Source organism: Narcine bancroftii, chromosome 1 (genome assembly GCF_036971445.1).
Source record: "Narcine bancroftii isolate sNarBan1 chromosome 1, sNarBan1.hap1, whole genome shotgun sequence".
Taxonomy (NCBI): domain Eukaryota; kingdom Metazoa; phylum Chordata; class Chondrichthyes; order Torpediniformes; family Narcinidae; genus Narcine; species Narcine bancroftii.
In genome coordinates this window covers 302,351,230-302,376,276 of record NC_091469.1, presented here as the reverse complement: position 1 = coordinate 302,376,276, position 25,047 = coordinate 302,351,230, and positions in this window count along the sequence as shown.

Genomic DNA, 25,047 nt, shown 5'->3' with positions numbered 1-25,047 from the left:
GGAGCACCCTACCAACTCACAGAGGGAGGCCACTTACAATAATGTTTTGAAAATTGGAATGACAATTAATTCTCATATGCTTTGGTCAAATGTGCAGGCAACTGTATTACGTTAATTAGATTTTTTTCAAAACCCCGCACCATAACAACATGGTGTGGGAAGTGAGATGTTCATTGACACTGAGAAACAATACAAGTTTCATGCATAAGAAACAGACGTGGTTAGTGTAGCGGTTAGCCTGACGCTGCTACGTCGTCAGTGACTGGGGTTCGAATCCGGTGTTATCTGTAAGGAGTTTGTACATTCTCCCAGTTTATATATGGGTTTCCTCTGGGTGCTCCAATTTCTTCCCACCCTTCAAAATGTACAGAAGTTGTAGGTTAATTAGGTGTAATTGGGCTACACAGACTCATGGGCCAGAAGGGCTTAGTATTTAGAAATACAAAGATAATTTGCTTCCTTTCAACATAAACAGAGAGCACCAAAACCAACTCCAAAATGAGATCAATAGATCAACCCACACTGGCTACTTGGCACTTGGCACCTCAAACATTCTCATGGTCATCCTGTTCAGTCAATCAATCAGCATTTGTGTATCCAATGAGCCATTCTTCATAATACACTGGAAAAAGAAGGATGCTTTGGATGCCTGTGTTTTGTCTTTTGAAGCCCTTTAGACTATCAGCGTGGCCTACTTTGTCACAATAGCTGTGCTTGAACATTCAGAATTGGCCTTGTCATTTAAGCTATGCTTGTAAGCAAATACCTTTGAAATTTTAAAATTAATTACTACTGTGCATGAATTCATGGTTACTATATAATGTATCCTTCCATTATGGCTTCTTTTCCCCAATACACAACATCACTCTCTGCACCTTAAAGTATGTGGCTTTTTTAACTTTTTATTTTGATGAAGGATCATCAAACTTGGCTCCAATACTCATATATGCTCGTACTGTGAGTAAACAATTTTAAGGAAGCATTGGTTCCCACTGAAACTATTTTAAAATAACTATTATAATTTTTGGAATCATATTTAGAATTTATAAAAATTTAGACATACAGCACGGTAACAGGCCACTTCAGCCCACAAGTCCGTGCCACCCAATTTACACTCCATTAACCTACACCCCAGGTAAGTTTCAAACAGTGAGAGAAAATCGGAGCCCCCAGGGAAAACCCATGCAGACACAGGGAGAACATACCAACTACTTATAGACATCAGGGGATTAGAACCCTGGACCTGATCGCTGGTGCATTAAAGGCATTGTGCCAACTGTGCACCCCATCTGATCATCTGTTTTTTTCTCTAAAAGTTAGGGTGAATCTTAGAAAGCATCTGTCCTGGATAATGTACACAACTGGGTCCTTAAAATCTGTGCAAGCCAACTGGCTGGAGATGTTGCAGACATTTTCAAACCCTTGTTAGAGTGGTCAGAGGAATCCATCACTTTGGTGCCAAAGAGCAAGCCGACATGACTCAATAATTATCAGCTGGATTTGTTATGGAGCAAATAAACTTTTATCTCAAGAAGGTCTTGGACTCACTTCAGTTCGTCTATTGACACAATAGGTCAATGGCAGATGCCATCTCATTGACCCTCCAATCTGCATTATATCATCTAGATCACAGGAATGTCTACAGCTCAGCATTCAACACCATCATACCAACAAGACTCATAACCAAGTTAAAGAATCTGGGTGTCCGGCCATCCCTTTGCAATTGGATCCTTGAGCAGACTCCACTCAGTGCATATTGGCAACATCACCTTCTCTTCACTGACCAATAACACAGGGCTACCCCAAAACTGCGCGCTTAGTCCCCTATTCTATTGCATGTCTACCCATGACTGCGCACCCATATTCAGGTCTAATTCAATCTACAAATTTGCTGATGACACCACCGCTGTTGGCTGAATACTGGAAAAGATGATTCAGAAGGCAGGATAGAGATTGAGAACCTGGTTGGTTGGTGTCAGAACAATAATCTTCCTCTCAACATCACCAAGACCAAAGAGTTTCCTGTTAATGGTTAAGAAGGAGAGGCTGAATGGGAAGGAGATGGAGAAGATTTTTCATGGGGCCACCACATTGGGGCAATTAAGAAGAAAGCACACCAGCACCTTTGCATTCAAAGGAGTCTGAGGCGATTTAGCAGGTCAGTGAATACTCTATCAAACCTCTGTGGAAAGTACACTGACCAGTTGCATTACTGCCTGCTTTGGAAATACAAGTGCCCAGGAATGCATAAGGCTTAGAAGGTAACAAACATTGCCAAGTCCATCACAGGCTCTTATCTCTAATTCATTGCAGATATATAAGACACTGGCTGAAGAAGTCAGCCAACACCATAAAGGACCCCATCACCTTGGTCACAACCTCTTCTCACTACTACCTTTAGGCAGAAGATACAGACGCCAGAAACCAGCACGTCCAGTTTCAAGAACAGTTCCTTTCAATAGGACTCGGGATCAGTATCCATGGATTGGAGGGTAGCTAATGTTACCCCACTATTTAAAAAGGGGGGTAGAGAAAAAGTGGGAAATTATAGGCCAGTGAGCCTTACATCAGTAGTGGGAAAAATGATGGAATCCATTATTAAGGATGTAATAGCGGAGCATATGACTAGCAGAGAAGGGATCGAACAGAGTCAACATGGATTTACAAAAGGTAAATTGTGCTTGACAAATCTATTGGAATTCTTTGAGATGGTGACAGGTAAAATAGATGGGGGAGACCCAGTGGATGTGGTGTACCTGGACTTCCAAAAGGCCTTCGATAAGGTCCCACATAAACGACTGGCATGCAAAATCAAGGCTCATGGGATTGGGGGAAAGGTATTGATGTGGATTGAGAACTGGCTGGCAGATAGAAGACAGAGAGTTGGGATAAATGGCTCATTTTCTGAGTGACAAGCGGTGACCAGTGGGGTGCCACAGGGATCTGTACTGGGACCCCAGCTGTTCACAATTTGCATTAATGATCTAGATGAGGGGATTGGATGTAATATCTCCAAATTTGCAGATGACACTAAGCTAGGAGGGGTTGTGTGCACTGAAGAGGGGGTCAGGAAGCTCCAGTGTGATTTGAATAAATTGGGAGACTGGGCAGATACATGGCAAATGCACTACAATGTGGATAAATGTGAGGTTATCCACTTTAGTAATACAAACCGGAGGGCACATTACTATTTGAATGGCATTAGATTGGGAGATGGGGAAGTGCAGAGAGACCTAGGGGTTCTTGTGCACCAGTCACTGAAGGCAAGCATGCAGGTACAGCAGGCGGTTAAAAAGGCAAATGGTAGGTTGGCCTTCATTTCAAGAGGGTTTGAGTATAGGAATAAGGATACCTTACTGCAGCTGTACAGAGCCTTGGTCAGACCACACCTGGAGTATTGTGTGCAGTTTTGGTCACCTTATCTGAGGAAGGATGTTCTTGCAATGGAGGGAGTGCAGAGGCGATTCACCAGGCTGATACCTGGAATGGCAGGAATGACTTATGAGGAAAGATTGTGCAATTTGGGATTGTACTCGCTGGAGTTTAGAAAATTGAGAGGGGATCTCATAGAGACATATAAAATTCCGGCAGGACTGGACAGAATGGATGCAGAAGGGATGTTTCAAATGGTGGGGGAGTCCAGAACCCGGGGCCATGGTTCGAGGATAATAGGCAAACCATTTAGGACTGAGATGAGGAGGAATTTCTTTACCCAGATAGTGGTGAATCTGTGGAATTCATTGCCACAGAGGGCAGTAGAGGCAGGTTCATTGAATATATTTAAGAGGGAATTAGATCTATTTCTTCAGTATAAGGGAATTAGGGGTTACAGAGAGAAGGCAGGGACGGGGTACTGAACTTTAAGATCAGCCATGATCTCATTGAATGGCGGAGCAGGCTCGAAGGGCCGAATGACCTACTCCTGCTCCTATCTTCTATGTTTCTATAGCTACCAGACTCTTGAACTTCCCCTTGAGACACAAATTATGGACTGTCTGCACTAGTGCAAGTCACTTTTGAAACATTTCATTACTCTGAATATTTACTACCAATCTCATGTATTTATAGCCTCTTTTAATTGAATTCAATTAGTTTATTATTACATTTGTTCTTTTTAAGTACCTATTTAGGCTGCAGTTAGAAAATATTTCAGCCATTTGTACAACACTTCCTGTGGAGAAGAAGCATGGGCGATGATCTTACGGGAAAGGTGACCATGGCAGTGGACCAGTGGCTAAGGGACCCACCCAGGTTGCGGTTGGTTGGCGACTGGCAGTCAAAGGACTTGCACAAGCTGTGGGCTGCTGGCAACTTGCGATCAAAGGACTCACGCAGGCTGTGGGCTGCAGGAGACTGGTTTATGGGAACCAGGTAATGAAAATGCGATTTGAAAAGGTGCTGAGGGCAAGGATAGGTAGAAACTATGGAGAAAGATAAACCAACTTAATTTTGCAGGTTGGTGACCTTCCACTGAAACTTTGCGATACAGGCACAAAATCAAAAGACTATGTATCCAAAAGAGTTAAATTCAGATTTGGGTCCTGTCGTGTGACAGGACAGAAGTTGAGTTATATTTCTGTGGTGAAAGTTCACATAAATTATCTGCTTAATTTCTATCTCCTTGTTTTGCATGCCTAATTCTCCACAAATATTCTAGATAACCAATGTTCATTATGTTAATTTTCTTTTTTAAATATATCAAGATCAATTGTTAATACCTGTTTTATCTTTCTTATTAATCTTTTAGAATATCCATTACTGCTTTGTATTTTCACTCTGACCTGTTATCTGTCCAAGCCTTATCTTGATTACCATCATCATTTTTTTTAATTAACCATGGATTATGATTCCACCTCTTGAAATTTTCCTTTCTTGTCATATCTCTTTTTATTACCTGAAAGATTCCCTTAAGTATCTGACTCTGCATCTCAATGATGAATCGGAATCTAATTTGTCAGTTCACATTTACCAGCTCTGTTTTTGTGTCCTCATAATTTTTCTTCTTTGAGTGTAAAATTAAGCAATAGGCCCATTGCTTCTCTCCAGCAATGCAAGTGTAAAATGCATTATTATTACTGCTATGTCAGAGTCTATCAGGTCATGAATTAATCCTTTCACACTGCATGATACCTAGTCTAGTGCAGGATGTTTGTTAATTGGCTCCAGAATGTATTGTTGTAACAATCTATTTCCCATGATTACCACATACCTTTCTGATAGTTCCGATTATTTCTTCCTCGACACTCTGTGACTTAGTCACTAAGTGACTTCTTATTTTTATTATTCCTCATCTCCACTGAAACCACTTCAATATCCTGATTTCCTGAATTAAGCCATTCCTCTTTATCATAATTAAGAGACCCATTCCACCTTTTGGTGGCTTTCTATCCTTCCTGCGGGCCATGTTCTCTTCAATCTAACAGGCCCAATTCATGTCAACCTGCAGTCTCGTTTCTGTAACGGCAATTAGATTGTATCAATTTCTATTTGCATTCTCAGTTCACCTACTCCATTCCAAATGCATTGTGCAATCATATGTGGAGACTAGTCTCATCGTTGTTTAAAAATTATTTTTGTAACCTCTTGGCTTGGCTACTTATTTACTCACAGATACCTGTCCTTTTTTGTCAGACTATTTTCATATTACAGGTACACAATCCTTTATCCAAACATCTAAAATCCAGAAAGCTCCAAAATCAAGCAAGTGGGGAGAGAGGCGGCAGCGCGAGTTGGGCGGGTGAGGGGGGGGAGACCGGCAGCACGAGTTGGGCGGGCGAGTGGGGGGGGGGGGGGGCGACCGGCAGCGCGAGTTGGGCGGACGAGAGACCGGCAGCGCAAGTCGGGTGGCCGGGAGACAGGCAGCACAGGTCAGGTGGGTGAGGGGGTGGGGGGAGACAGCAGGGCGACTGGATGTGGGTGCGGGTGGATACAGCAGCACAATTCGGGTGGGCTAAAATCTGTCTTTCCGAAATCCAGAAAAATCTCAAATTCGGAACACACTGTCCCCCAAGGATTCCGGATAAAGGATCATGTACCTGTAATATATTTCTTTCTTCACTACTGGTCTTGTTTTACCATACCTTCCGAAATGTTAACACATTCATCCCACTATTTAGCTTAAAACTCTCTCCAACTCCCCAGATATGCAGCCCGCCAGAACACCAGTTCAGCAGCAGAATGGCCTAATGGTGCTTAATAATATAAAGAGCATCATAAATAGGAGTAGGATAGGCCAAATGTCTTATCCTGCTGTCCCACATCCACTTTCCAGCCCAAACATCATAAAAAGGTGGTGTGGAGTATAAAGCTCTTTCAATTTTCTCAGAATCAGAATCAGAATTTATTATCATGAACAAATCATAAAATGCATTGTTTTGTGGCAGTATCACAGTGTAAACATTTATATAAACCACCTTACAAAATAAATAAAAATAGTGCAAGATAATGAAAAATACAAAGTCATGTCTATGGTTCATTGTTCATTCAGAAACCTTATGGCAGCGGGGATGAAGCTGTCATTGTGCCGCTGAGTCCTCATCTTCAGGCTCCTACACCTTTTTTCTGATGGTAGCAGAGTGAAGAGGGCATGGCCTGGGTGATTTGGGGTCCCTGAGAATAGAGGCTGCTTTCTTAAGACACTGCCTCTTATAGATGTCCTCGATGAAGTGAAGACTACTTCCTGGATGTTGCAAGCCAACTTAACAATCCTCTTGAGTTTTTTTCTTGACCTGAGCATTGACACCTCCTCACCACACAGTGATGCAACCAGAATGCTCTCCATGGTACACCTGTAGAAGTTTAAAAGAGTCTTCTGTGACATACCGAATATCTTCAAACTCCTTACAAAGTATAGCCTGACCAATAACACGACCAATTTAGATATCTTCCACTCCCACTCCCTGTCACTACCAGTAGCAACATTTTATTTGGCACTCTGTACTCTGAAAGCATTATTTCCTCTCTTAGTATTGAAGTAATTGTCCTTGCTTCATGTGAACTTGTTGATTACTTCATGCTTTATCCTTTAACCCTCATGGGATAATTCTCTACATTAATAGAGCAACTTCAGTGGGCGGAGACGGGGATGGGGGTGGGTATAGTGCTGTCAGAGCTCGCTGGAGTGCCTTTATCACACCTCTGTAAAATGACATGGCAAAAAATAAGCAGGGAATTTAAATTACTATAGTGGGGATTAACAGTGGCACTATACAGCAGGGATTTTATGGGGTGGGTGTTGGGGTGGAGGATGGGGAGTGTTATGGGAACTTGCATGCGCGAGTCATGTGCGCGTGACATCCGATATATGGAGTTATGTTCTCTGTGGAGATTCAGTTTGGCGCCATCTTCAAATGAATTACAGCTCCACTGAGTCTCTCAAGTGACCAGCCAAAGGGAACAAAGTGGTGACGAGGATGAAAAATCCATTCTCCAAACGACGCAATCTACAGGATTTCTAAAAAAGGACGTTGGAGGTGGGGAACCCAGGGCTGGGATTTGTGGAAGTGTTGAACCAAAAGTGCTTCAAGTTCTTACAAAATAAGGCTGAGGTGGCATGGGAGAGTAAATAAAGTCCTATGGTGCAAAGGAACAGTTTTTATGCTTCATCACATGAAGTGTGGAAATACATCTGTGAAATGGGAATCAGCAAGGTGGGACTGTCAATGAAAGATATAGAAACTATTCTGAATACATTGATATACAATGGGAAGGTAGAGATGACTATTATAGCTGTTAATGTGCAAATGAAGCTGTATAGCGCAGTCAATCCAATCATTCAGCCCACTGGACTGATGAGGACACCTGATGGGATGTGCTCAGTATTTGATGATTGCCATGAAGGTGGGAGACATTTCTCCAGCAACTTGTCAATAAAGGACAGAGTAGCTAAAACCTTTGGAAAAGTTGAGGGGTTGTGCTTGGGTTCAGTATTATTCATCCATGAGAGGATCTAGGAAAGGGGAACACCCTCCAGTACACTTAAAAAACTAGGTGTAGTGACTTGAAGACTTTAGTTAGTCCATCTCAAAGACTAAAGGCTGCTTTCTTAAAGGCTTTATATGTTTCCAGTTAATACATTTTATGTTAAATAGCGTGGGATCTACAGTTACCATGATTAGTGGAAAGTGAAGACAAATTCTCTATAGTGTTAAAATCATTAAATTTAACTTTATACATAAAAACACAAAATGCTGGAGAAACTCAGCTGATCAAACAATGTCCTTTATGTTTTTTCTTCTTTGGCTTGGCTTCGCGGACGAAGATTTATGGAGGGGTATGTCCACGTCTGCTGCAGGCTCATTGGTGACTGACAAGTCCGATGCGGGACAGGCAAGCAAGGTTGCAGTGGTTGCGGAAAATTGGTTGGTTGGGGTTGGGTGTTGGGTTTTCCCTCCTTTGTCTTTTGTCAATGAGGTGGGCTCTGCGGTCTTCTTCAAAGGAAGTTGTTGCCCGCCGAACTGTGAGGCGCCAAGATGCACGGTTGGAGGTGATATCAGCCCACTGGCGGTGGTCAATGTGGCAGGCACCAAGAGATTTCTTTAAGCAATCCTTGTACCTCTTCTTTGGTGCACCTCTGTCTCGATGGCCAGTGGAGAGCTTGCCATAGAACACTATCTTGGGAAAGCGATGGTCCTCCATTCTGGAGACGTTACCCTCCCAGCGCATATCCATTGGGTCTTCAGAAGCATGGATTCGATGTTTGCGGACTCTGCCAGCTCGAGTACTTCGATGTTGGTGATGAAGTCATTGCAATGAATGTTGAGGATGGAGCGGAGACAGCGCTGATGGAAGTGTTCTAGGAGCTGTAGGTGATGCCGGTAGAGGACCCATGATTCAGAGCCGAACAGGAGCGTGGGTATGACAATGGTTCTGTACACGCTGATCTTTGTGTCTTTCTTCAGGAGGTTGTTTTTCCAGACTCTTTTGTGTAGTCTTCCAAAGGCGCTATTTGCCTTGGCGAGTCTGTTGTCTATCTCTTTGTCGATCCTTGCATCAGATGAAATGGTGCAGCCGAGGTAGGTAAACTGGTTGACCGTTTTGAGTTCTGTGTGCTCGATGGAGATGTGGGGGGGGCTGGTGGTCATGGTGGGGAGCTGGCTGATGGAGGACCTCAGTTTGCTTCAGGCTGACTTCCAGGCCATACATTTTGGCAGTTTCCGCAAAACAGGACGTCATATGCTGGAGAGGTGGCTCTGAATGGGCAACTAAAGCGGCATCATCTGCAAAGAGTAGTTCACGGATAAGTTGCTCTTGTGCCTTGGTGTGAGCCTGCAGGCGCCTCAGATTGAAGAGACTGCCATCCGTGCAGTACCGGATGTAAACAGTGTCTTCATTGTTGAGGTCTTTCATGGCTTGTTTCAGCATCATGCTGAAGAAGATAGTAAAGAGGGTTGGTGCGAGGACGCAGCCTTGCTTCACGCCATTGTCAATGGAGAAGGGTTCGGAGAACTCATTGCTGTATCTGGCCTGACCTTGTTAGTTTTCGTGCAGTTGGATAACCATGTTGAGGAACTTTGGGGGGCATCGGAGGCGCTCTAGTATTTGCAAAAGCCCTTTCCTGCTCACGGTGTCAGAGGCTTTGGTGAGGTCAACAAAGATGACGTAGAGTCCTTTGTTTTGTTCTCTGCACTTTTCTTGGAGCTGTCTGAGGGCAAAGACCATGTCAGTAGTTCTTCTGTTTGTGCGAAAGCCACACTGTGATTCTGGGAGGACATTTTCGGTGACACTATTAAGGACAATCCTAGCGAAGATTTTGCCTGGAATGGAGAGCAGCGTGATTCCCCTGTAGTTTGAACAGTCTGATTTCTCGCCTTTGTTTTTGTACAGGGTGATGATGATGGCATCATGAAGGTCCTGAGGCAGCTTTCCTTGGTCCCATCAGAGCATGAAAAACTCATGCAGTTTGGTATGCAGAGCTTTGCCACCAGCCTTCCAGACCTCTGGGGGGATCCATCCATACCTGCTGCTTTGCCACTTTTCAGTTGTTTAATTGCCTTATATGTCTCTTCCCGGGTAAGGACCTCATCCAGCTTTAGACTCAAGGGTTGTTGAGGGAGCTGGAGCAGGGCAGATTCTTGGACTGAGCGGTTGGCACTGAAAAGGGATCGGAAGTGTTCTGACCATCGATTGAGGATGGAGATCTTGTCGCTGAGGAGGACTTTGCCGTCTGAGCTGCGCAGAGGGCTTTGGACTTGGGGTGAGGGGCCGTACACCGCCTTTAGTGTCTCATAAAAACCCCTGAAGTCGCCAATGTCGGCATTAAGCTGGGTTCATTTGGCGAGGCTAGTCCACCACTCATTTTAGATCTCCCGGAGTTTGCGCTGAAGGTGGCTGCATGCGAGACGGAAGGCTCTTTTTTTTCTCTGGCCAGGAATGCTTTGCAAGGTGAGCCTGGTGGGTAGATCGCTTCTTTGCCAGCAGCTCCTGGATTTCCTAGTTGTCTTCGACAAACCAGTCCTTGTTTTCCCTGGAGGAGAAGCCCAGTACCTCTTCAGTGGATTGCAGTATGGCCATTTTCAGCTGATCCCAGAGGGTTTCAGGAGGAAGTTTGCATCCTCGAGCTTTGCTTTATGTAGCAAAGGTAAAAATACATAAGCGACGTTTTGGGCTTGAGTCCTTCGTCAAATCTGGAAGAATATCAGCCTCTTTAACTTTTTCATACATTTAAAGACTAAACAGGATTTATACAATGCTCTCAAGTATACAACACCAAATACAACATGGCGGCTGCCAAGGTTAGGTATCACGAGACCTCCTTGTTGCCAATTTTGGTGAGCTCCAGCACCTAAAAAATTACCACAGCACCCCTAGGTGTAGCACATGAGCATGCTTGTAATGTGTGTCTCCAAACACATCTTGATATTCTATAAAAGCAATACAATAGGATAAAATAAAGTCAGGTGTACACAATGCTATTTTCTGGTATCTTTTGAAAGCTGTCAGTTTTGTAATGGTTTTGAATAGCTGTTGTGTGAAAGAAGGCAAATGTAATTGAATTGACCCACACATGTTATTTTATCGTTCCTTTTGAAGATTGTCACATTTCATATTGAAGGCATAATTTGCAATTCACCATCTTGTAGAAGCTTCGACATTTCTTTGTGAACAAATGATAGCATTGCTTTGAGGAACAAAAATACATCTAGCAACATTCATGCCTAATGCTTATTCAAAATGATAAAAATTGCAGCAAGATCAATTCACAAATGGCATAGCATCCATCCACGTCTCAGCTCTTCCAATATCATGCTGTTTGTCCACCTGCTTTATGGTACTCTCAGTCCCTGGGATTTCTCTGTTATCAAAATGGAAACAATTCCATGCACACTAATTAGGTGATGATTTGTAACAAGATTTACTTGTGTTTCAATTTTAAAATAATCATGGTATTGATAAACAGATGTGAAAAGTGAGGCATCTATTAAGAACCATTCGTTTATCTTTTAGTATTCTCTTATAGGTTGTGTCAGTCTGCAAAGGAAACTGTTGGAAGATTTAGCTTTGAAGTAAGTGATTACTGAGAATTTGGCTTTGTTAGCAACACTGAAAAGAATGCAACTGCCATACTTGTCAAGCAGAAAATCAACAGCGTTACTGGTATAAACTTTCTAAATGCTCAATCCACTAGGCTAGTGGACCTTTTTTTGGTCTAAGGCACATCTGGCTTCCAGCCTCACATCCATGACTCATTGGTGGCAATGACAGAGCAATCTTTTCAAGTCAAAGGCAGCTCTGTAAGAAACACAACTTTATTCAAAGCATATTATTCCACATTTTTCAAGACCTGCATGGAAACACACTGTGGCCCATGGCCCATTGGCCTGATAGTAAATATTTAAAGGAAAATAAATAGCTTCATCCTTTTTCTTGCACTGGGATCACCTTCATCTCTTATCGCTTTCCTATACTTCATCAAAGATCCTTAATTTAACTGGTATATGTTTATATTTTAGAATAGTACTGGTATTCGAATGTATTTCATTATCTGTAAAGTGTTTGGGAGATTGTATATTCAACAAAGATGGAAGAGACATTACTTTTTTTTTCTTTTACATTCCTGAAAATATTGAAAATATTTGTGCATTTATTTTTGACATAAACGTGCAGGTGCATCATCAAAATTGCACTTTAATTACTCTGGTCTTTTGCCTCTAAATGACTTAATATCTCAACCTCTTTACCCTCCTATAGTCTACCAAACAAAACACTAATAAAGGCAGAAGTCATCATTACATTTTAGTTGGTTGCAGGCTCTGATAGCCCAGTAGTTAAAGCACTGGCCTTGTAAACCAGGGGATGCGAGTTCGTTCATCACTGGGGCCTTATTTGACAAAGTGGCGACTGTCTGTCTTCCATATGGTAGATAAAGTTAAAGAATTTCATATATGTTACATTCTAAATGTAGTATTACATGACAATAATGAAACGTTTACTCAATGCTTCAGAATCAGTCAGCGGTTGGCTATTTTTTGGCTGTTGATGGTGGCTTTGCATTCCAACATTCCACTGACACTGCTGAGTACTTCCAGCAACTCTTTTTGTTTCAAAAGACAGTTTTCTTTTATTTTCAAACTGCAGGAAAATGCTGAGAAAGGATAAAAGCAAGCACAAGGAATATGATAGAAATTTTGGGAAAAAAAAGAACACCATTTACAACCCCTTCAGATTATCATCAAAGTTATTTGCAGCAAATAATTTTCCATCAATTTATTAATATTATTGCAATGGAGGAAAAAGGCAGAAAAAAATTGAAGGATTTTGTCAAACACTGTGCTGGAGTAATTAAGTGGCCAAATTGAAAATACAGGACAAATGTAGGAACAAACGTTTAGTTGATAGAAGATGGAAGTGGTTTGATCGGAATACTAGAAGTGCTGGAATATTTAGCAATACTCTGGCGATGTGGAAGAAAAAGAGGCAGTTTGACCCCAAGTTTAAATAGAGATTGCCCTGCTGACAGTGTAACTGTAGAGGATTCCCACACAGTTACGACTGCACACCATTTCCAGTCCATGAGGCTTTTTGTAATTGTCCTTATCACCGGCATTGGTATCCAAAATGAAAGGGGAATTCTGGTTAAGATTTAATACGGTGAGGTACTATGCTAAAACAGTAAGACTCTAAAATGCATGACTGGTTTCCTTAATTTGATCTTGATATCTGACCTGCCCCCAACAGCACCAGCCGAGATTTATGAACACCTAACAGCTATAGAAATTCTCTTGAAAAAAAGCACTCCAAAAAAGCTCAAACCTTGACCAGTTCTTTGTAGGAACAACTTGAGCAATGGCCTTGAACAACGCAGATCAGATTAAGCCCCAGCGCACCAGAGCAGATTAACATTGCAGAGATTTTTTTAAAGTGCAGATTTCACATAAACATTGCAATAGAAAATCATACAATATAAACATCCAATACATGAATAAAAATCTGTAAAGGAGCTTATCAAGTATGAAGTTTTTTTTTATTGGTGCTCTATAGGTTTTATGGAATCAAATCCCTGTTCTAATGTTTGGTTCCTGGATATCATGAGGGAAATAATATATTTCAAATTTTGCTTATCTCTGCCAAAGATAAATTTCAATCCTTATTTTTTTTATGGGTTGTGAAGCAAAACATTTTGCTCTGCAAGCAAATATTTGATGGTGCAATGGAAACTGCATTGTTAAGTAATATATTACCTTTTGTAAGTTTCCTTAAACTTTCCTAAGAAAAAAGCTTTGTTCCAAAACCTCAATATCCAATTGTCCAAAGCATTTACTGAGATTGACAGGTTAATCATCTATAAGACAAAGCTGATGTAGCCTAGAAATTGTTGTTGCTTTCTAATATAATGGTGCGAACTTCAATTCATACCACAGAATGACTACACAATATTTTCATCTGCACTTCAGACAAATGATTATATATGATGTCAGATACGCAATTGTGCACATCTCTGTTTCAACAACTGTAGTGACATAAAGACTATATTTCAGATTGAAATGATAACTTAATATTTTGTATGTATATGTTTGCAACTCAACATAATTCTTGCCATCGATATGTTTTCTGGACTACTGGATGTAAATATAACTTGGCAAGAAGATATCTATTTAAGGCACTTTTTAGCAGATTATTCACAAGATATGCAAAACCAGGCACAGTCAGTCACTTTGCATTCTTAACGTTTTATGCTCTCACTCCTGTCTCCTTGAGTGTTTTTCTGTAATTCTTTCTGGGCTTTTTTGCATGTCACTAAACTTTGTATCTATTTATGTGAGATGGTATTTTCTCATCTCTTCTTCAAAGAGCAGAAATGTTCACTCCTGCACCAGTGTTTGAACACAAAAGGAGCCTTACATCAAACCATCAGGTAATTGAAACCAAAAGTATCTTTGATTTTCATTGTGCTTCACTCTTAAGACTTCATATTTCATATTTCAGATTTATTGTCATAATACATACATGATATCACATACATTGCTGAGAATCTTTTTTACTGTGGACGAAGCAGAATCACCTCTTACTGGTACCCTGTAGTGCAAAAAAAGGTAAAAAAATAAAGAACTGTAAACAGATAATCAATGTAAACAAACCAACTGTGCAACACAGAGTGAATATTTTTAAAAACCAATAAAGTGCACAAGTAAAAATCCTTAAATGAGCCCCTGATTGAGTTTGTTGTTGACAAGTCCATTGATGGAGGGGGAGCAGCTGTTCCTGAACCTGGTGGTACGAGTCTTGTGGCACCAGTACCTCTTGACGTTCTGTTGACTCAATACAGATTCCAAAAATTAAAATTTACTTTGTACATGATTTTAGGCCCTAAAATAAATAATCCTGCCACTCTTGCCCACGACCGGAGATGAAGTCTCCGGACACTATTCTCAGAGGACACATGTTCTTCAGAGGTGGCCAGAGCTGATTTATTCTTCCACCATAAAACAAAGTCTTCATGAGACCCCAAAATCAAAATAGTTGTTGAGAAAATAGTTTTTGGTTGCCGAGTATGCTGATTTGTTGTTATCATCAAATGTAATCACTCCATTCTGGTTTTGAATCTTCAGAAGATATCAAGGATACTTTTTGCAGTTCTGAATGACAATGAGTCATCAAAGTTTTTCAAGGATATAAAGTGAAGCTGAGAATCTTCTCCTGACATACTCATTCAACACAAAGGGCAAGGGTGAAACATGTATCCAGACTAGTGCTAACTGAAACTTAAAGGTCTGATCTTTCTAGATTAATCTCAGCAATAGCAAGTACAGTTTACATCCTTGATTGCATTTCTACTGCCACAGGGAGACAGGGAGAAGTGGGATTTGTAATCTCTGCAGTGCTTCGAATTTTAGTTCATTTATGGTTTATCTTGCTTGAGATCCATATTAATGCCTTTTGGGACCCATCTTCCAGAGGGTTTTGAAACCAAAATTGTGAGTGTTTGATGTATATGTACTTACCACATTGCTGTGGGAGCTCAACTTGACTGCTTGTTTCAAACTTTGAATGTTTCCAATGGCTGTATAGAAAGACAGTTTGTTGTTCAATGCTCCAAAATATTGCCTGTGTTACACTTTCTAGAAGAAGCAAATCAATGTCACATGGGGATTAACCTACTAATTCAGCAGACAGTCTATTTTTGCTCTGCCTATGACTGTCTGAGCTCTTATCTTCGAGCTTGAATTAAATCACTCATTACAGTTATGCTTTTCATTAAGATCTAGCAAATTAAGATTTGGATGCCTTGTGTTGTTCATAATGTGCATTTAATATAACCATAGAATGAAAGGAGGGTAGTTAAACAAGAAACTGCAGACACTGGGGCCAAATGTAACACACAAATGGGCAGATTATATGCCTGATGAATGACTCGGGCCCGAAATCTTGGTTAACCTTTGCTTCCTATGGATGCTGCATGACCTGTTGTGAAAGGGGTCATTGGCCCAATGAGTCATAATCAGTAACAGGAACAAAATGTCCAATTCCACATCTCGCCTCTTCTTGTAGCCCTGCAAATGTTCTTCTATTGGATACTTTCCATCAGATCTTTGCATTGAATCTGCCTTCACCACTAACCTTGGCAATGCATCCCAGATCCAAACAACCCATTTCATTAAAAATAAATTCTCCTCATGCTAGTTTTGGTTCATTTTACTTCTCATCTAATGGAAAAAAAATGTTCTATCGATATTCTTCATAATGCATGGGGATGTATTATGTATTCTTCTTAACACATGCTAGACAGTTGGAGGGTTCTGTCATTGCCTCATCCTGTCTTGTTTCCCTCCTGTGTGATTACCTACCCTGGCCTAATGTATTTCACCTGTGTCTGATTACCCACCTGTATCTCGTCATCTTCCCTCCCTTTGTGTATATAAGCTGTTGTAAGCAGTCCAGCCTTCTTCCTGAGTGTTTGCCTACTTGTGAGTGCTTTTAATCTTTGGGCTTTTTTTTTAAATTCTGCCTTACCCTGCTGATTTCTTTTCCTTTCCTAATCAACCACCTGTTTACTGAACCTGTGATTCCAAGTAATGATTCTGATAATTGCCTTACTGAAGTTTCTCTGAGTTGTGTATTTAGCTTGATTTTTCTGTGAGCCTAATTCCTTGATGGGTTTGAAGCTCCTATTTCAATGTTAGGAGTATTGGGGATGAATTTAGAGCATGGATCAATATGTGGAACTATGATGTTGTGGCTGTTACTGAACTTTGGCTGGAGGAAGGGCAAGATTGGTTGATGCAGGTTCCAGGATTTAGATCAGTGCTTCTCAACTTTTTTCCACTCCACATACCACTTCAAGTAATCTCTTAGGAGCAAGTGCTCTGTGATTAAAGGATTTGCTTAAGATGGTATGGGAAAGGTTAAGAACCACTGCTCTAGACCCAATTGTTACTGAAATATTTTGAGAAAAATTGTTAGTGGCTCATTTCCTTAGGAGTTCTGAAACTGCACATAATGAGTTAACTAGGTATAATTAAAACAGTGGTTTCAAACCTTTTTCTTCCAACTTGCATACCACCTTAAACATCCCCTTAGTAATTACAGCACTTGTGGGATAGCGAATACTTAATGGTATGTGAGTGGAAAGAAAGTTGTGAACCACTGATTTAGATGATTTAGAAGGATAAGATAGGAGGAGTAGCATTACTGGTCAGGGATAGTATCATTGCTATAAAAAGGAAGATGCTGCAGAGGGAGTGTCCACTGTGTTGTGGGTGGGAGTCTAAAACAGGAGGGAATTATCATTGTGCAAAGAGTAATCCCAAATAGCCCAAGGGATAGAGGAGCAGAAAAGCAGGCAGATTTTGGAATGGTGCAGGAAATGCAGGGTTTTAGTTATTGGTGATTTCAACTTGCCTAATATTGTCTTGCAGCTATTGACTGCAAGAGGAATAAATAGGGCTGAATTTGTCAGGTGTGTGCAAGAAAGATTTCTGGCACAGTATGTAAAATGGCTGACTAGAAGAGAGGCCATAATGGTTCTGGGAAATTAAACTGGTCAGGTGGGGGAGCATTTTGGTGATTGACTACCACTCCCTTAATTCAATGGAGCTGTAGAAAAGGATTAAAAACTTTCAAACTTGGAGTACTTAACTGGGGAAGGGCTAATTATGAATGGGTGAAGCAGGTACTAATGAGAATAAATTGAAAACTAATATTTAAGGGTGAAGGCACAAAAGTTGTATGGAGGATGTTTAGGGACCACTTGCGGGGTTCAAGATAAGTTTGTCCAACTGGGACTAGGAAAAAGAAACTGGCTTTTGAAACAAGATAATTTCTCTTTGAGGAAGTAGGAAGCAGGAAACAGGAAGGCTCATGGTGTATATGGTAGTCAGGAAGGCTCATGGTGTATATGGTAGTCAGGAAGGCTCATGGTGTATATGGTAGTCAGGAAGGCTCATGGTGTATATGGTAGTCAGGAAGGCTCATGGTGTATATGGTAGTCAGGAAGGCTCATGGTGTATATGGTAGTCAGGAAGGCACATGGTGTATATGGTAGTCAGGAAGGCTCGTGGTGTATATGGTAGTCAGGAAGGCTCGTGGTGTATATGGTAGTCAGGAAGGCTCGTGGTGTATATGGTAGTCAGGAAGGCTCGTGGTGTATATGGTAGTCAGGAAGGCTCGTGGTGTATATGGTAGTCAGGAAGGCTCGTGGTGTATATGGTAGTCAGGAAGGCTCGTGGTGTATATGGTAGTCAGGAAGGCTCGTGGTGTATATGGTAGTCAGGAAGGCTCGTGGTGTATATGGTAGTCAGGAAGGCTCGTGGTGTATATGGTAGTCAGGAAGGCTCGTGGTGTATATGGTAGTCAGGAAGGCTCGTGGTGTATATGGTAGTCAGGAAGGCTCGTGGTGTATATGGTAGTCAGGAAGGCTCGTGGTGTATATGGTAGTCAGGAAGGCTCGTGGTGTATATGGTAGTCAGGAAGGCTCGTGGTGTATATGGTAGTCAGGAAGGCTCGTGGTGTATATGGTAGTCAGGAAGGCTCGTGGTGTATATGGTAGTCAGGAAGGCTCGTGGTGTATATGGTAGTCAGGAAGGCTCGTGGTGTATATGGTAGTCAGGAAGGCTCGTGGTGTATATGGTAGTCAGGAAGGCTCGTGGTGTATATGGTAGTCAGGAAGGCTCGTGGTGTATATGGTAGTCAGGAAGGCTCGTGGTGTATATGGTAGTCAGGAAGGCTCGTGGTGTATATGGTAGTCAGGAAGGCTCGTGGTGTATATGGTAGTCAGGAAGGCTCGTGGTGTATATGGTAGTCAGGAAGGCTCGTGGTGTATATGGTAGTCAGGAAGGCTCGTGGTGTATATGGTAGTCAGGAAGGCTCGTGGTGTATATGGTAGTCAGGAAGGCTCGTGGTGTATATGGTAGTCAGGAAGGCTCGTGGTGTATATGGTAGTCAGGAAGGCTCGTGGTGTATATGGTAGTCAGGAAGGCTCGTGGTGTATATGGTAGTCAGGAAGGCTCGTGGTGTATATGGTAGTCAGGAAGGCTCGTGGTGTATATGGTAGTCAGGAAGGCTCGTGGTGTATATGGTAGTCAGGAAGGCTCGTGGTGTATATGGTAGTCAGGAAGGCTCGTGGTGTATATGGTAGTCAGGAAGGCTCGTGGTGTATATGGTAGTCAGGAAGGCTCGTGGTGTATATGGTAGTCAGGAAGGCTCTTAAAGAAAATAGGAGAGCTCAAAGGAGGCATGAGAATGCCCTGGCATGTAGAATTAAAAAGAACCCCAAGGGATTCGGTGTATGTGAAGAATAGAAGGAGGACAAGAATGAAGGTGAGACCACTAATAGATAAAGGAGGCAACATATGCCTGGAGGCAGAGGAGGCTTAGGAGGTCCTAAATTAATACTTTACCCTGTCAATAGTCACAAGAGAAGGACCTTGATCATGGTTGGGTGAAAATTGAACAAGCCTGTGTGCTGGAGAATGTGGAGATTGTGGAAGTGTTGGATCTTCTGAAAAACTAAGATTGACAAGTTTTCAAGGTGTGATGCAATGTACCCAAGGTTGCTTGAAGTGAGAAGAGTTAACTGGGGCAGGAGCTGTAATCTTTGAATCCTCTTTGGCCACAGGGGAGGTATTGGAGAATGGCAAATGTAGTCCCTTCAAAAATTGAGAATCCTGAAAATTGTATACTAGTGAGTTTTGCATCAGTGGTGTGCAAACATATGGACATGATTCTTAAAGATGGGATCCATGTGCATTTGGAGATGTACAGTTTGCTCAGCATATCTTTGAAGGGAAGGTTATGCCTCATGAGTCTAAATGAGTTTGAGGTAGGACGGTAGAAAGTCATGAGACTTGGAATCAGTGGAATCTTCCCTGTGGATTGTAAAAAAAATGGCTTTTAATATTAAAGTGGAGTAGTAGTGGGAAATAGTATTCTGCCTTGAGGTTGGTGACTAATGGAGTCCAGCAGGGATCTTTTCTGGAACCTTTGCTGTTTTATATAACTTGGGTGAAGAGGTGGAAGGATGGGTCAGTAAGTTTGCAGATGACAAGAAGGTTGGAGTTGTGGATGGAGTTGAAGGTTACAAGGGGATACAAACAGGATGCAGAGTTGGGCAGAAAAATGGCAGATGGAGTTCAATCTGGCTCAGTGTGAGGTGATGTAGTTCAGAAGAACAAACCAGAAGGTTTGTTACAGGGTTAATGGTTAAGCTTGGCTGAACAGAGGGACCTTGGGGTGCAAATCCATGTATCTGTCACTGCACAAGTTGAGATTAAGAAGGCCTATGGATGCTGGGCTTCATTAATAGGGAGTTGACATCAGGAATAGAAATGTCATATTGCAACTCTATAAATCTCTGGGAAGACCACACTTACTGCATTGTGCACAATTCTGGTCACCTCTTTATAGGAAGGATGTGGAAGCTATCGAGTGGGTACATTGGAGATTTACCAGGATGTTGCCTGGATTGTGAAACAAGTCTTCTGAGCCAAGGTTAGCAGAGCTGGGACTTTACTTTGTTTAGAAGGATTAGAGGAGACTTGACAGAGGTCTACAACATTGAGAAACATGGATGGGGTAGGCAGCCAGCACTTGTTTCCCAGGGCAGGATCAGCAAACATCAGAGGACACAAGTACAAAGAGATAGAATTTTAGAGGAGATATCAGGGGTAGGTTTTTGAGTTGTGGGTGCTGGGGGGGTGGTGATGAAGGCTGAAACATTGGGGGCATTTAAGAGACTCTTAAACAGGCAATGGATGAAAGAAAAATAGAGGGTTATGGGGTAGGGAGGGTTTAGTACTTTTTTAGGAAGGAATACATGGGTCAACACAACATTGAGGGCCAAAGGGCCTGTACTGTATTCCATAATTTAAAATGCTTTCTTTAAATTCCTTCAACTTGTTCTGTCAAGGTGAACTACAGTTTTATCTAGTTTATCCACAATAACTATCATCCATCTTTATTAAATATACAGCACTGTATAAGCCCTTCTGGCCCCTGAACCCATGCCACCCAATTAAAATCTAATTGACCTGCAATCCCTCTGTTTTAAAGGATGGGAGGAAATTTGAGCACCCTAAGCAAACCCATGCACAATGATTGATGGAATCGTTTCAATAAAATGTTTGTAGTACATCTGTAAAGCCTGTCTCCCAAAACAGGGCATGTTTGAATTGAGCCTGAACTAAACTTTAAAAGTTTATCATGACTTCCTTGACTTTTTCTGTGTATCTGTTTGTAGCCCAGGATCCCATTGTCCTTTTTCAGCACTTTCTCATTGTCCTGTCATTTCCAATAAACCACTTGCATATAACCACAGATGTTTCTTTTCCAGTCACTCTAAGAAATGTACCTAATTTACATTGAGCCCTTGACTTCTATCATGATGCAATGTTGCACATTTCTCAGCATCACCCATTCCACCAGCCTGTCCTTGTATATTAATGCCTTTGTCATAGTTCATTATACCCCTTGTCTTTTATCATATCATCTGCAAACTTGACATCTGCAGATGTTTGGAAGATAATTACCTAGTCCAGTGGTTCTCCACCTTCTTTCCACTTGCTTACGACTTTAAGTATTCCCTATGCCACAGGTGCTCTGTAATTAGTAATGGATTGCTTGAGGTGGTATGTAGTTGGAAAGGTAAAGTTTGAAAACCACTGTTGTAAACATACCTGATTGACCAATGGCAATTTTTCTCAAGCAAAATAGTTCAGTAACAATTGGGTTGAGAGCAATGATTTTTTGACCTTCCCACTCGCATATCACCTTAAGCAATCCCTTACTAATCACAGAGAACTTGTAGCATAGGGATTGCTTGAAGTGGTATGTGGGTGGAAAGAAAAAGGTTGAGAACCACTGTCCTAGTTTTGAATTTCTTTGCTTGCTTCACATAGCAACTTAAGATGAATGTTGTTTGAATAAGTTGACCATGAAAATATGGAGCCCATATTTACAGTATGTTAGTTTGAAAATTTGAAAGACTCTCTGAAAGCCTGTCCTATTGATAAATCTTGGTTCCATTGTTATTTGTATTTTTATGCATCTTCCTAACTTTCTCTGATACTTTAGAGGAGGGTGCAAGGGATAGTTTATATGTACATTGCATTTGTACTTAATTTTAGTTTTATTGATTGTGTAGATGAAAGTGGTTCTTTTAAAATTCTTAAATAAAATGTTTAAAGAGAAGTTGACCATTTTATGTATACTTAGCCATTCTAGTGTCTCATAACTTTTAGCCAAAATTGCATCTCTTCTGCAGATACTCTGGCAGCATCTTTATGCATGGTTAATATTGATAGAAAATTTTCATTAATACCTCTGCCTTAACTTTTGCTTCTCTGATTGTATTTCCCTTAAGGTCTTTTGAGATCCACCTTACCTCTTGCAATGTTTCTCCTACTCACACATTTAGAAAACATTTTTGGAGTTTCCTTTTATGGTTTATTCTTTTGCCTCTAATGTTCTTTTCCCTTCAGAGCTTTCAGCCATCAGCCTCATTCTTGCTTGTGCTAACAACAAGGTGTTATATATTTTTCTGCTGTGAATTCTTCAGCTCTTTGATGATCAAAGGAACTCTGGTTTTACTTTCCTGACATTGCTCTTTCGGACATGTGACCAGGCAGTGTATGAAAATTCCTCTTCTGAAGATTTGTCTACCAAGCTTTGATTCCAACTTTCCAGTTTGTATCTGTTCTCATTTAAATGAAATAGGGCCTTATCCAATTGATTTTTAGCTGGCAAATCCTCTATATTCCTTTGCAGAGTCATTCTAAGCTACATAGCCTGTTTACTGAATATTCCCCCATTGATGGTGGTTCTACTTCTCCTTGCTTTATTTCTAGGCACCAAGTCCAAGCCCCTGCTTTCCTCCATTAATATTTGTTCCATTTGGCCTGGCACATTTCCAAGAATCAAAGCTTTATGATTCTACCTCATTCAATCCATCTCTTTGATTGATGGCTTCAAATATTTTGAAACAAACTTTGGATTTTAACTATTTATTTTTAGTTTTCCCTTCTGAGAGGACGACAGATTTTGCTTCCTAAACTTTTTTGGGTGTATTTTATGGATTTTGAGCTGCTGATCATGAAAATCACTTAAATTTAATTTTTTTTTTAATCACATACTGTTTTTAGATATAACCTATTTTTTTTGTGATTTCATGTTGTATTCAAGTCTACTTCCAGCAAACAAAACCATGAGGAGCAACATGCCATTGAAAATTAATTTTCTGCTTTGTGATCAAATATGCTAAATTCAGTAAATGTTGATTTAATGTTTCTAATTTTCAGATACAGCACATCTGAAATTCTGTTCAGCTTTGTAAATCATAATCCAATTTTTTTTTAGGAAGCAAACCTTTGTGTGGTGGTGGGGGGGGGGGGGGGGAAGGAAAGAGAGAGAGGGTGTGTTGTCCAGTATAATCAGTGACATTTGGAAACAGAGCCTTTTTTCCAGCACAAAACATTAGAATACTATTGAAATGAACCAGGGCATGGCCTTTCTTCCGCCCCCCCCCCCTCCCCCATCACCATGCCCCTGCTTTTGGTTGCTATTCCTCATGAGGCAACCACAGGTACAGCACTTGGAACAGCTCAGGAGATGTACAAGAGGCAAGTCCAGCTATGGGGTTGATCATGAAACTCTGGCAGGTTCAAGCATGACCTGACCCATTATTTGAAATTCAGTACCTTGGAATTGGATTGAATACTAAATCCTCCTCTGATTACAATTACATTTTGATCAGGCTGATCTTTTATCTTTGCCTTGCCATCTAATTATTCTCATTTGGCTGAACATTTCTCCTGATCAGCAGCTTCAATAGATCTGAAAAAAAATTCCTTGAAGGGAAAATGATGAATTTGCATGACAATGCAGTATTGTTTAACCTCCCTGAACTAGCATCCCTTCTGAACATTTAGAAATGCCATCCAAATTGGGACAAATCCTTGAATTGCCTCAAGGCAGCATTTGTCCTTCAGTTAATTGGCTTCCAAGCAATTTTTCAAGGGAATATTTGAGGTAGGATCAAAGAAAAAAAAGTATCCTGATGCCATACTAGACCTTTTCTGTACAACTTGATGCAGACAGAATGCGAACTTCATGCTGCCTTGTCATTTTCATAATTGCAGTGTCCTGTTTGGTTTTCTGCAGTGATGTTAATCAGTATCTTAACATGGTCTGGTGACTGTTCCAATCCACTGACTCTGCTTCACATCACTCGATGCCAGCCAGCACCACTTGAGGTTTAAGAACTGCTGGAAGAGAGCGGAGAGTAGGGCATGGCATTGCGAGGCCTACAAAGTGCAATCACATGGCACACTTGATGATTTATTTGACAGATTGGTTGTGGAAGTGATGAAAAGAGGAGTCCTTTATTCAGAGAATCACTATTTTGCACGTCAAAAAAAGCTGGAATAGTTGGCCAGCATTGATGGATTCCAGTTGCCCTGATAAAACTTTTCTATAGTCGCAATATTCTAGTAAAACCTTTCCCCGTGTTCGTCACTGACTGCCATGTTCAACAGGGAAGTTGAGTGCAGAAAATGAATTTTCAGTGACATCTGCGTCTCGTGGTTTTGTGTGCTTGAAGTAGACATTTAAAAAAAAAAGGAATCCCAAATGAGTTGTCTTTATATTTTTAAAATTTATTGGAAAATTTAAATGATTTTTTATGATCAGCTGCCCAAAATCCATAAAATATTATTGTTCAGGATGTTGTGAAACTATCAGGCTTCTATTAACTGAACCCTGGAACAACTATCAACAACATTCTCTTCTCGAAGCAAAGGGAACATGAAAAGGGGCCATGCGTAGGATTGGTCTTGAGGTGTCCAGCCAGCAGCCAGCTAATCCTGGCACAAGTCATTTACCACAAAAGGGCTAGTATGAGGAATGATTGTCAACTCTTGGACTGTACTCATTGAAGTATAGCAGGATGAGGGGGACCTCACAGGCCATTCAAATGCTTAAAGGCCTGCACAGAGGAAATCTGGCAAGGATGTTTCCCATGGTAGGGGATTCTATAATAAGAGGACATAATTTCAGAATAAAAGGGTGTCAATTTAAGACAGATGTGGAAAAATTCTTTAGTCAGAGGGTCGTGAGTCT